Below are 12,196 nucleotides of genomic sequence, written 5' to 3'. Positions count from 1 at the left end.
GCTATGACAGATGAGGTCCATTAGTTCTCTGTGCTATCTGCTCCCTCGAGCCTTTGATTTTCTTCACTCTCTTTTACTCTGAACAGGAAGAGACCACTAGTTATATCTCACATGGCCACCGGCAAGCTTTTAAGACCCCAGACGCAATTCACCAAAGTAGAATGTAAACCCAAATGCATTGCTATCAAGTCGATTCCAACTCATAGTGATCCTATATGACAGACTAGAACTGTCATATAGAGTTTCCAAGGAATCACTGGTGGATTCAAACTGCCGACCTTTGGTTAGCAGCTGAGCTCTTAACCACTGTGCCACCAGGGCTCCAAAGTAGGATGTAGAACATTGTTTTTATGCACTATGTTATGCCAATTGACGCAGATGTTCCCCGTATTACGACATGAAGGGGAGAAAAGGACAAAAGTAACATGATTTGCCCTCAGTGACTCAGATTTATGGAAGCCTCTCCAATAATTTCATGTCTAACTGCAGTGGGACTTGTTCACAGGGGCAGGGATGAACATTCAGTTCAGGAACCAGCTGTATGCTTCAAAGCAAAAATAAGTGGACAAGTTATACCCCAGGTTGAACCAGAGCTGAAGTCTTTCCAGGGTTTTAAATCATGTGGAAAATATTTTTAATTTTGCCCCTTCCCCTTTTTTGGATCCTATCTTTTCACTTATTTCTACCCAAAGTGAATGAGAAAAAACAAAAAAATAAAGCTGAAATGTCAAGAGAAAGTTATATTCAGCTGAGGTTTACGTAAGCAGAACCAATGCCTTTTCCCACTTGATTTCCATTCCAATGTTGCATATTTAAGGGCTGGTTTTCTAAGGGTGCCAGCATTCCCCTGAACCAAAATAAGCAAACATCCAAGTACTTTGAATTCTGTCCTCTCAAGATTATGCTTCATTATCCTGGGATCTTTACAGATAAAACAGCATAACTAAATTATACAAAAAAAAAAAAAATCATATTTATATGGATATGCAGTAATATGGGAGAATTTGTACACTGGACTTTTACCTTTTTCCATTGAATCCCACCCTGCAGAATTTCTGAAGGTTCAGAAATTTCATCTTTAAAAAGAGGAACTAATCAAAAGAAATGGCCTTGCTGATCTTCCCCAACTCCCTATCCACAATTTAGTACAGTACTGTTTTCTTTGTACTTTAACGAGGCTTAGTCAAGGAAATCACTTTGAATGGAGGTATCGAAGGCCCCTGTGAAAACAAGTGTTACTACTATTGAATGTGAGAGACTCCAAAGAATTTGAGACTTCAGAATTTTTCTGTTATGGCCATTGACTGTCCTTGTCCAGCCCCATCCCATCCTCAAACACAGCTGTTCCTTCCCAACTCTTCTTGCACATGACTTTAACCTCTAATTCTTCCTCTTCACCCCTCTCAATAAAATTCAGTCTGCCCAAACAAGAATAATCTCTCTACTGTCATTTCTGAAATGAACTGGACTTTAGCTGACCTCTCTCCAGCTAAAGTCAAGCTGAACTCTGGCCAACCCACGCCTGTTGAAGCCATGTAAAACCTTCTGCCCTCCTTCTTCAAGTTTGGGTGCTCCTTTGGAGTCTTCTTATGTTCAGTATTATAGAATAAAGGTTTGTGCTAATGGCTCTCTGGTCAATTTTCTTTCACAATTTTAGTGATAAGAGTCGGACAGGACTGGCCCCTTTTCAGCTCAGCCTGAGCCACTTCTTCCTCATTATTGTCCTTGGTATATGCCTCTTGATTTGATTTATTCCATGAATTGAGGTTCTCATATGAGGTTCAGGTGGTTTCTCACTGCTAATCAGATTTTATTAGTTTGTTCAAGTCATCTTGCTTGCAGTGAATGGATCGCTTTGGTGTGGCCTTTCTCACCATGGTCTTATAACTTCCACCCAAGTGATTGGGTGAGTCTATTTATGTAAATAAGATAATTGTGGCCCACCAAGAGGATTGGTCAGTTTTGCCATTCCACTGGGCTTGAAATGAGCCATCTCAGGGGTGGGAAAGAGAGGATCTCACCACTACGAAGGAAGCAGAGCCAAGAGCAGAGCGTATCCTTTGGACCTGTGACCCCTGCACTTGAGAAGCTCCTAGAACCAGAGACTGAGACAGAGAAAGAAAGTGTAACCCAGAAGATAGGGAGAAGCAGAGACACAGAAACAGGAGCAGTAGAGTCCAGCAGGAGACGGCACAGTGGGCTTCTTGGCCCATGGAACGAGAAATCCAAGCACCTTCGGGCCAAGGCTTCCTGGCAGAGTTAGGTGCACCTGGGCACTTACAGGCAGAGCTAAAAGAGCTTTGTAACACTTGCCTGAGCAGGGCAGAGGCCAAGGGGCCAGAGAGAGGCATGCCTGTGAGTACGGCTGCAAAGAGGCTTTCCTGAACCTAAATTGTAACCTGGTACTTCCCTAATAAACCCCATAATCATGAGTATTGTCTGTGAGTTCTATGTGGCCATTGCAATAAATTATTGAACCCAGCGGAGGAGCTGAGAGTGCTATGGGAGGGACAGTTGGTGTCAGAATTGGTTAAAATGGTGGAAAGAGGAGACATGTCTGACCTGTGCCTCATAGGAATCGGCCTTAGGCTGTTGATCTTGATTCTCCTTCTTTTGTGAAGTTAGAGGAGGTCAGACACTGCTGCCGTGCCTTTTTACACATCTAAATATAAGCTTAATTATAGAATCAATATCACTAAATATTGGAAGCTCTGGCAGAACTTTACCACGGACAACTGAGAACTTCAGTGTCCTTTCTGGGGAATTTGGAAAATGAGTAAGATAATCTGCTTATATTGAGCCTTAGACTCAAAAGATTAAAAATTTCCACATAGTCAATGGTCAACAAATTTTTAAGTGGTATGAAGAGGCCTCTCAAAGACAAAAAACAAAGCAAAATGAAAACAAAAAAAAAAACCCCAAAACTCAAGACAGTAGAATTCCAAATTAAGTTCCCTTAAGGACTCCTTGTTGTCAACTTGCCGCTGAGTCTCTTCTGACTCATAGTGACCCTATGTACAACAGAACAAAACACTGCCTGGTCCTGGGCCATCCTCACAGTTATTGCTATGTTTGAACTCATTATTTTAGCTACAAGGTCAATTCATCTCATTGAGAATTTTCCTCTTTTTTGCTGACCCTCTACTTTACCAAACACGACGTCCTTCTTCAGGAGCTGATCCCTCTTGATAACATGTCCAAAGTACATGGGATGAAGTCTGGCCATCTTCGCTGCTAAGGAGCATTCTGGCTGTACTTCTTCCAAGACAAATTTGTTTGTTCTTCTGGCAGTTAATGATATATTCAAAGTTTTTCACCAACACCGTAATTCAAAACGATCAATTCTTCTTCAGTCTTCCTTATTCATTATCCAGCTTTTACATATATATGAGGCGATTGAAAATACTGTGGCTTGGGTCAGGCACACCTTAGTCCTCAAAGTGACATCTTTGCTTTTTAACACTATAAAGAGGTCTTTTTCAGCAGATTTGCCCAATGCAATTCTTCTTTTGATTTCTCAACTGCTGCTTCCATGGGCGTTGATTGTGAATCCAAGTAAAATGAAATCCTTGACACTTTGAATCTTTTCACAGTCCATCATGATGTTGCTTATTGGTCCAGTTGTGAGGGTTTTTGTTTTCTTTATGTGTAATCTGTACTGAAGGCTGTGGTCTTTGATCTTTATTCGTAAGTGCTGAAAGTGATCTTCACTTTCAGCAAGTAAGTTTGTGTCATCTGCCTATCACAGTTTGTTAATGAGTTTTCCTGAATTGCAATGCCAAGTTCTTCATCACATACTCCAGCTTCTCGGATTATTTGCTCAGCATACAGATGGAACAATCATGATGAAAGGATACAACCCTGATGCACTCCTTTACTGATTTTAAACCATGCAGTATCCCCTTGTGTTCGAACAACTGCCTGTTGGTCTATGTAAGATTCCGTATGAGCAGAATTAAGTGTTCTGGAATTCTCATTCTTAGCAATGCTATCCATGATTTGTTATGATCCACATAATCAAATGCCTTTGCATAGTCAATAAAACACAGGTAAACATCTTTCTTTATTCTCTGCTTTCAGCTAAGATCCATCTGACATCAGCAATGATACTCCTTGTTCCAAGTCCTCTTCTGAATCTGGCTTGAATTTCTGGCAGCCCCTTTCAATGTACTGCTACAACCATTTTTGAATTATCTTCAGCATAATTTTACTTACATGTGATATTAATGATATTGTTCGATAATTTCTACATTCTCTTGGGTTACCTTTCTTTGGAATGGGCACACATACGGATCTCTTCCAATGGATTGGCAAGATGGCTGTCTTTCAAATTTTTTGGCACAGAAGAATGAGCTCTTCTAGGGTGGCATCCATTTGTTAAAACATTTCAATTGGTATTACATCAATTCCTTGAGCCTTGTTTTTCGACAATGCCTTCAGTGCAGATTGGACTTCTTCTTTCAGTACCGTTGGTTCTTGATCATAAGCTACCTCCTGAAATGGCTGAATGTAGACTAATTCTTTTTTGGTACAGTGATTCCATGTATTCCTTCCACCTTCTTTTGATGCTTTCTGTATGCTCTAATTTTTTGCCGAAAAATCCTTCAATATTGCAACTCGCGGCTTGAATTTTTTCTTCAGTTCTTTCAGCTTGAGAAATGCTGAGTGTGTTCTTTCCTTTTGGTTTTCGAACTCCAGGTCTTTGCATATTTCATTATAATACTGTACATTGTGTTCTCAAGCTGCCCTTTGAAATCTTCTGTTCAGCAATTTTACTTCATCATTTCATCAGTTCGCCTTAGCTAAAGAGAAAGTTTCAGAGATTTTTCTGATATCCATTTTGGTGTCATTTTTTCTTTTCTTTTTGTTTTTTTCATGTATGATGTCCTTGATTTCAGACCATAACTCCTCTAGTCTTTTGTCATTAGTGTTCAGTGTGTCAAATCTATTCTTGAGATGGTCTTCAAATTCCAGAGGGATATACTCAAGGTCATGCTTGGGCTCTCATGGGCTTGTTTTAATTTTTCAGCTTCAACTTGAACTTGTATATGAACGATTTATGGTCTATTTCCCAGTCAGTGCTCCTTAGGGAAGGCTAATAAAAATGTGGAGGATGTAAAATCCAAATTTATACTCACCTCTCCTTGTTCTGACCCATCTCTGGATTGAATTTCTCTCTGGCCCCTATATCTCAACTTGTAGCCAAAGACTTTCCTATCAAAGGAAAGACAAGTTTATTGAAGCATTTAAGGATTGTCTTGGGAATTTATCATTGGACTCCTTGATCTCTACCAGTTAGTTCATTTCCTTGTGGGACCCTGAGATGCTAGAATTTGCTTTGAAAAAGCAGGATGAATTGATTACCAAAAGGATATTTAAAAGAATGGGAAAAAATTTAACTGTGAGTGGATAAAGTATGAAAATTGGTAATGATATCTTAGCAACTATTCCTGAGGCTTTTATCCAGTTCCATAAAGAGGGGATAAAAGAATCCATCCCTGATTCCAGAGACCACATAACTACCACCCCGGGAACACTCTGTTCTCAATCAAGGTGAAGATATCACAACTACCCAAACCAAATTTTTTATTATGATTTTAAACCTGAGGTGGTATATTTAGTTAGAAGACAAAAGATTGCGTTTTAGTTTCCTAGGGAGTCCCTGCGTGGTGCAAAGGGTTAACATGCTGAGCTGCTAACCAAAAAGTTGGAGGTTCTAGTCCCCAAGAGCAACCTCAGAAGAAAAGACTGGAGATCACTTCTGAAAAATAAAGCCATTGAAAACCTTATGGAGCACAGTTCTACCTTACACACATGTGGTCACCATGAGTTGGAATCAAATTGACAGCATCTGGACTGGTTAGTTTCCTAGAGCTGCCAAAATAAAATACATGTACCACAAAGTGGGTGACTTTCAAGCACAAAAACTTATTTTCTCACAATTCTGGAGACTAGAAGTCTAAATCAGGGTATCAGCTATGTCAATTCCTCTGAAGGCTTTGAGAGAGGAAGTGTTCCATGCCTCTGTCTCAGTTTCTGGTGGCTGCCAGCAATCCTTGGCATTTTTTTTTTTTTTTTTGCTTGTAAACAGATCCTTACATCCTGTCTTTCCTTTGTGACTATATATCCGTGTTTGTCTTCCTTTTTTTATGACACACTGATCATACAGGATTAGGACCTATCATACTTTTGTATGACATCATTAATCTAACTGATAACATCTGCAAAGAAAAGCCTTATTTCCCCAAACAAGGTCATATTCACAGGTACAAGAGTTAGGACTTCGGCATATCTTTTTGGGGAATACAATTCAATCCATTACACTCTCCCTTCTGACTCCTAAAAAATTATGTCCTTCCAATGTGCAAAATATATTCACCTCATCTCAGTATCCCCAAGTCTTAACCTATTTCTAGATCTACTCTAAGTCCACAAACTCATCTCCTGAATCATCCAAATCAAGTATAGGGTAATACTCTGGATATAGTCCATTCTGGGGCAAAATTTCTTTCCAACTGTGAACCTGTGAAACCTAGGATACAAGTTACCCCCTTTCGTAATATAACAGTAGTACTAGCATAGAGCAGACATTCCCTTTTCCAAAAATATAAAATTGGAGGGAAAGAAGGTTCACAAGTATCAAGCAAGTCTGAAACCCAGCAGGGAAAATCTCATTAGATCTCAAGGTTTGAAAATAATCCTCTGTTCTCCAGGCACATCTGGGTGATGGCACTGCCCTCTGAACTCTGGGTGCAGGCCTCACCCTCTAGATTCTGGGCAGAGTACCCTCAGCCTTGGGCATCAGTTCTACTTTCCAGGCTCACCAAATGTTGGTCCTGCTCCCTTGGACTGGGGTGGTGGCCCTGTTTTTCCAGCCTATTAGCACAGAAGCCTCACCCCCTTGGCCCTTGGAAGTACTATTCTCCCAGTCCACAATGTCAGTAGTAGCCACAACCCTACAACTCTGGGTGGTGAACCTGATTTCCTGGCCCACAGTGTGATGCCCCTATCCCCTGGAACTGAGTTGGTGGCCCCTCCCTTTGAAACCTACATGGTGGTCCCATCCTCTGAACCTGAGGAAGTGGTGGCCAAGCTCCATGCACTCATGCCAGCCATCCTGCTGGTCTCTGATCTGCTCCTTGAATCATCCTTTTTTTCTTGGAGGGTGGCAGATGTTTGCAGCCAAATAGTTCCATTGTCCTGTAGAATCCCAGGAACCAGTTTTCCTTAATTTCATCCCATATCTGTCCCTTTCAGTCTAAACTGAGAGCATTGTTGCTGAGATGGTTGAATGGATCCATAAGTCACATGTTTAATTTCTTTAGCAAATGGTTGTTCAGCCACACCTTTGATGTCCTTTCCAGAGCATTCTTTCTTAAATTTTACAACAAAATTTTCCATATATTTAAGTTCTAGTTTCTTTTTGCTTAAGAGTTTATGCCTCAATTTATCTGTTTCCTACCATTCTTTACTATAAGCAGCAAGGGGATCTTGCTTAAAAATCTCCTTAGTCAAATATCCAATCTTATCACATACAAGTTCTACCGTCTACAAAACATTTGGACATAATTCAGCCAAGTTGTTTGCCACTTTATAAGAAGGATACTTTCCTCCAGTGTTCAATAACATGTTCATCATTTCCTTTTAAGCCCTCATCAGAAGAATATTTAACTTCACATTTCTGGCAATGTTCTGTTCATGACAATAGAAGCATTCTCTATAGTTCTCCTCACTTCTTTTTATGTCCTCCCCAGAAACACCTACCTATTAAATCCATAATTCTACCAACAATCTCTTCAAAGCAATCTAAGCTTTTACTATCAAGTGCCTCAAAACTTGTCTGGCTTCTATTACCTAATTCCAAGGCTCATTCCACATTTTTAGGTATTTGTTAAAATATTACCCCACTTTTTGATACCAAACACTGTTTCAGTTTGCTGAAACTACCATCAAAAATACCACAAAGTAGAAGATTTTAAAGAACAGGAATTTATTTTCCCACAATTCTGGAGACTAGAAGTCCAAATCAGGGTATTAACCATGAAAATTCCTTCTGAAGCCTTTCAGAAGGAAACTGTTCCATTCTTCTCTCCTAGTTTCTGGTGGCTGCTGGCAATCCTTGATATTCTTTTGCTTGTAGACAAATCCTCACATCCTGTCTTCCCTCTGTATGTGACTGTGTTTCCATGTCTGTCCTTTTTTATAAGACCACTCAGAAGGGATTAGGACCCACTATATTCCAGTATAACTTTGTTAACTAATAACATATACCTTTCACTTTACCCCATAGCAAAAGCCTACCCTCCTTTTTTATGTGCAGTGAAAGCAGCCACAAAGTTAACTGAGGCTTCTGCTGATTTAGTCTTAGGATCTTTACTTAACCTCATGGTCCCTTATGCTATTCAGGTCTTACTCTTGATTGAAAACATTCAATGTTTTTCAGCTTCTACACTGATCTCCTATGAAATCCTTCTCTTCTCATCCACATGTATTTTTGTTTATCATCGTAGCTGCTAACACCCCTTTGCTCTTTTTCCTCTCCTACAGATAGAGAACCTCATGATTGTTGCACACTTATTTAAGAATTTTCCATGCTTCTCTCTGATCTTCTAGAAACTTTCTTGGACAACCCAGGTATAGAACTGTTTGTGGATGGAGCCTATTTGAGAAGAGAACAAAGAGGCTATCAAGCTGGGTTTGTAGCCACAAACCACTCAAACTTTCCTGAATATTATCCTTTCCCGTAGGCCAAATCTGTATATGTTGCTGAAACTGTAACATTTACTAAGGCTTGTCTGTTAGGTAGAGATGAGAGCAAGTATCTGTACAAACTGCCAATATGTTTTGGGAGTGGTTTATGATTTTCATATGCTTTGGCAGCAACATGGTTTCTTAACTGCATGTGGTACTGCAATCAAACACAGCAGTTACATGAAAGTCCTATTAGATTCCTTACTTCTTCCAAAGGAACTGGCTGTAGTTAAGATTGAGCCTCACACCAAAAAGCAGACCCAAGAAGCAAAGGGTAACACTTTAGCAGATTTTACTATTCTAAATGAGCTGTTTAATACCTCCAGGCTGTGCAACAAATCCAAGAGTCAAGACCAAAACTAACTCCTGACTATTGTCATTAGGTCTTAAGCTCACTACAGTATTAAGCACTTGATTCTGAAACAATACATTGGAAAAGATCAAAGTGTTCTTTCCTTCCAAATAGCAGTCGTGGCACCAAGATGGTCTCCTGCTTTGCCCCAAGATGCTGAAATATAACCTCTTAAGAACATTACACACTATGACTCACCTTGAAAAATAAAATTCAAAAATATATATATAAGCATTGGTGAGGATGCTTCAATAAGATTGCAGAGGCTATCTTTGCTGCATGTCCCATTCATCAAACCCACCATCTTGGGAAAATTGTAAAAGTGGGACATTGACATAGGCAAAAGTTTTCAACTCTTTTGAACATATATGTACAAATGGATTTCACTCATTACCTTCTTCATGTGACTATGAATATCTCCTTACTACTGTGTCTCTGTTTCCTGGTTGGTTAGAAACCTTTCATTGCTGTAAAGCAACTGTTCTGATAGTAGCAAAGAAACTTTTAGACTTTTTGTTTCGTATTTGGCAACACCCACCTATTATTTAGTTATAGAGGTACCAACTGAAACGTGCAAAACTATTTGAGGTAATACAACATGGGGAAAGTCAGCACAACATAATTAAGGTAAAAGAAGACACTGAAAGGCATGCAAGAGTAAAAGGCAACAATGGTAAATACTAATGCATATACAATCCTGCAACAGCAGTAATAACAAACAATAATGTACGAGTGTACATATCTACCTAAGCTGAACAGGGGTGGAAGGGGCATATGGAAATACACCTACAAGAGTGTGCTCAGGAAACACAGTCATGAAAGCTGCTTATCCATAACCATACACCTTCTAGCACTGAGATACTGGGTTTGAGGGCTAGGGACCATAATTTCAGGGGACATCTAGGTCAATCGGCATATCATAATACATACAGACAATGTTCTACACCCTACCTAGGTGAGTAGCAATTGAGGTCTTAAAAGCTTGCAGGCAGCCATCTAAGATATAACAATTGTCTGTTTTCATCCAGAGCAAAGCAGAGTTAAGAAAACCAAAGATTCAAGGAAACAATTGGTCCAAAGGACTAATAGACCACATGAAACATGGCTTCCACTAGCCTGAGGCCAGAAGAACTATATGGTGCAGGGCTACCACTACTAACTGCTCTGACCAAGACCACAATAGTACATCATGGAGAGTGGGAGAGAAATGTAGAATAAAATTCAAACTCATAAGTAAGACCAGACTTACTGGTCTAAGAGAGACTGGTGGAATCCCTGAGACTTTGGCCCTTAGACATCCTTCAAACTTGGAATTGAAATCACTCCCAGAGATCACACTATAGCCATACAATAGACAGGCCTATAAAATGAACAATAACACCAGTGAGGAATGTACACCTCAGAACAATCAACTACACAAGACCTAAAGGGCAGCATTTGTCCAAAAGCAAAGTTCAGAAGAATCGTAGGGGCAGGAAAGCTGGGCGAATGGACATGGGGAACCTAGGAAGGAAGTGGGGAGAGTGCTGAGACATTCGGGGGGGGGGTTTGCAACCAATGTCAAAGAACAAGCTGTGTGTAAGTTGTTGAATGGGAAACTAAATGGCTCTGTAAATTTTCACCTAAACCATACTAAGATACTAAAAAAAAAAAGAAGGGCTTGCACAACATGATTAAAGTAATTAGAGTCATTAAATTGTGGATGTGAACAATTTTGAATTGACGAATGTTGTGTTATGTATATTTTTACAACAATGAAGAAAAGACTGCAGTAAAAAAAAAGTATTTGCGGACTTTAGTTTCCATGCCAAAAGCTTTGCGCTTACTCCTCATGGACATTAAGTTCACTCTAACGGGAAATCATAGACTATCCTCATATGAACTGGTTACGGTCCAATGCACCTCGTGATCTCAATTCCAATTCTTGACTAATCCTTCACAGCCCAATGTGGAAAAATATTGTGGGGGGCTAATTACAGTATACCTAAGCTTATAGTCAACAGGCTGAGGTGATTTTTCTAATGATAAGCCACAGGAACTGCTGCTGACCTTGCATTTCGAGTCTTGAATTACATCTTAAAAATTCAAACCTCACTATAAAAAAAAGAAAAAAGTCTGATCGTTAAGGTTGTGTGCCAACTTGGCTGGACCATGATCTCAGTGGTTTGGCAGTTATGATGTAGTTTGGCAGTTGTATGATGATATGATCACTTCCATGATAAGATTTGATATAATCTGATCACCTCTATGATAGGATCTGCTGTGAGTAGCCAATCAGTTAAAATGGAGCTTCCTTGGAGGTGTGGCCTGAATCAAATGTAAGCCAACTTTCTGGAGAGGCTTGTAGGCTTTTGCTCACACTAGATCCTGCAGCTGGCTCCTGTTTGACCTCCGGTTCTTGGAACTTGAGCTAGCAGCTCACCTGCCATCTTGCCTGTAAATTTTGGGATTTGTCGGTCTTTGCAGTATGTAGCCAGAGCCCTGCTGTCTGACTTGCAGATCTCAGGTTCACCAGCCCCTGCGGCTACATGAATCAGGAGAATCCTCCAGCCTGACCCACGTCCCAGCCTCTACAACCATGTGAGTCATTTTCTTAACATAAATCTCCCTTTACATATATTTATACACTTTACTGGATTTGCTTCTCTGGAGAACCGAGCCTAAAACAACACATAATAGCAAGTCTTGGCTAGAATATGAAGAAATTGGATCTCTTATACACTGCCGGTGGGATTATAATATGGTGCAGCTGCTTTGGAAAACTGTCTAGCAATTTCTCAAAATGTTAAACATAAAGTTATCATGTTGTCATTGTTAGGTGCTGTGGAGTAGGTTCCGAATCATAACGACCCAATGTACAACAAACAAAACGCTGCCTGGTCCTGCTCCATCCTCACAATCATTGTTATGTTTGAGCCCATTTTACAGCCAGTGTCAATCCATCTTGTTGAGGGTCTTCCAATTTTTCACTGGCTCTCTACCAAGCATGATGTCCTTCTCCAGGAACTGGTCCCTCCTGATAACATGTCCAAAGTATGTGAGATATAGTCTTGACATCCTTGCTTCTAAGGAGCATTCTGATTGTACTTCTTC

This window comes from Elephas maximus, chromosome 4 (genome assembly GCF_024166365.1).
Source record: "Elephas maximus indicus isolate mEleMax1 chromosome 4, mEleMax1 primary haplotype, whole genome shotgun sequence".
Lineage (NCBI taxonomy): Eukaryota > Metazoa > Chordata > Mammalia > Proboscidea > Elephantidae > Elephas > Elephas maximus.
Note: the sequence above shows the minus strand (reverse complement) of the source record.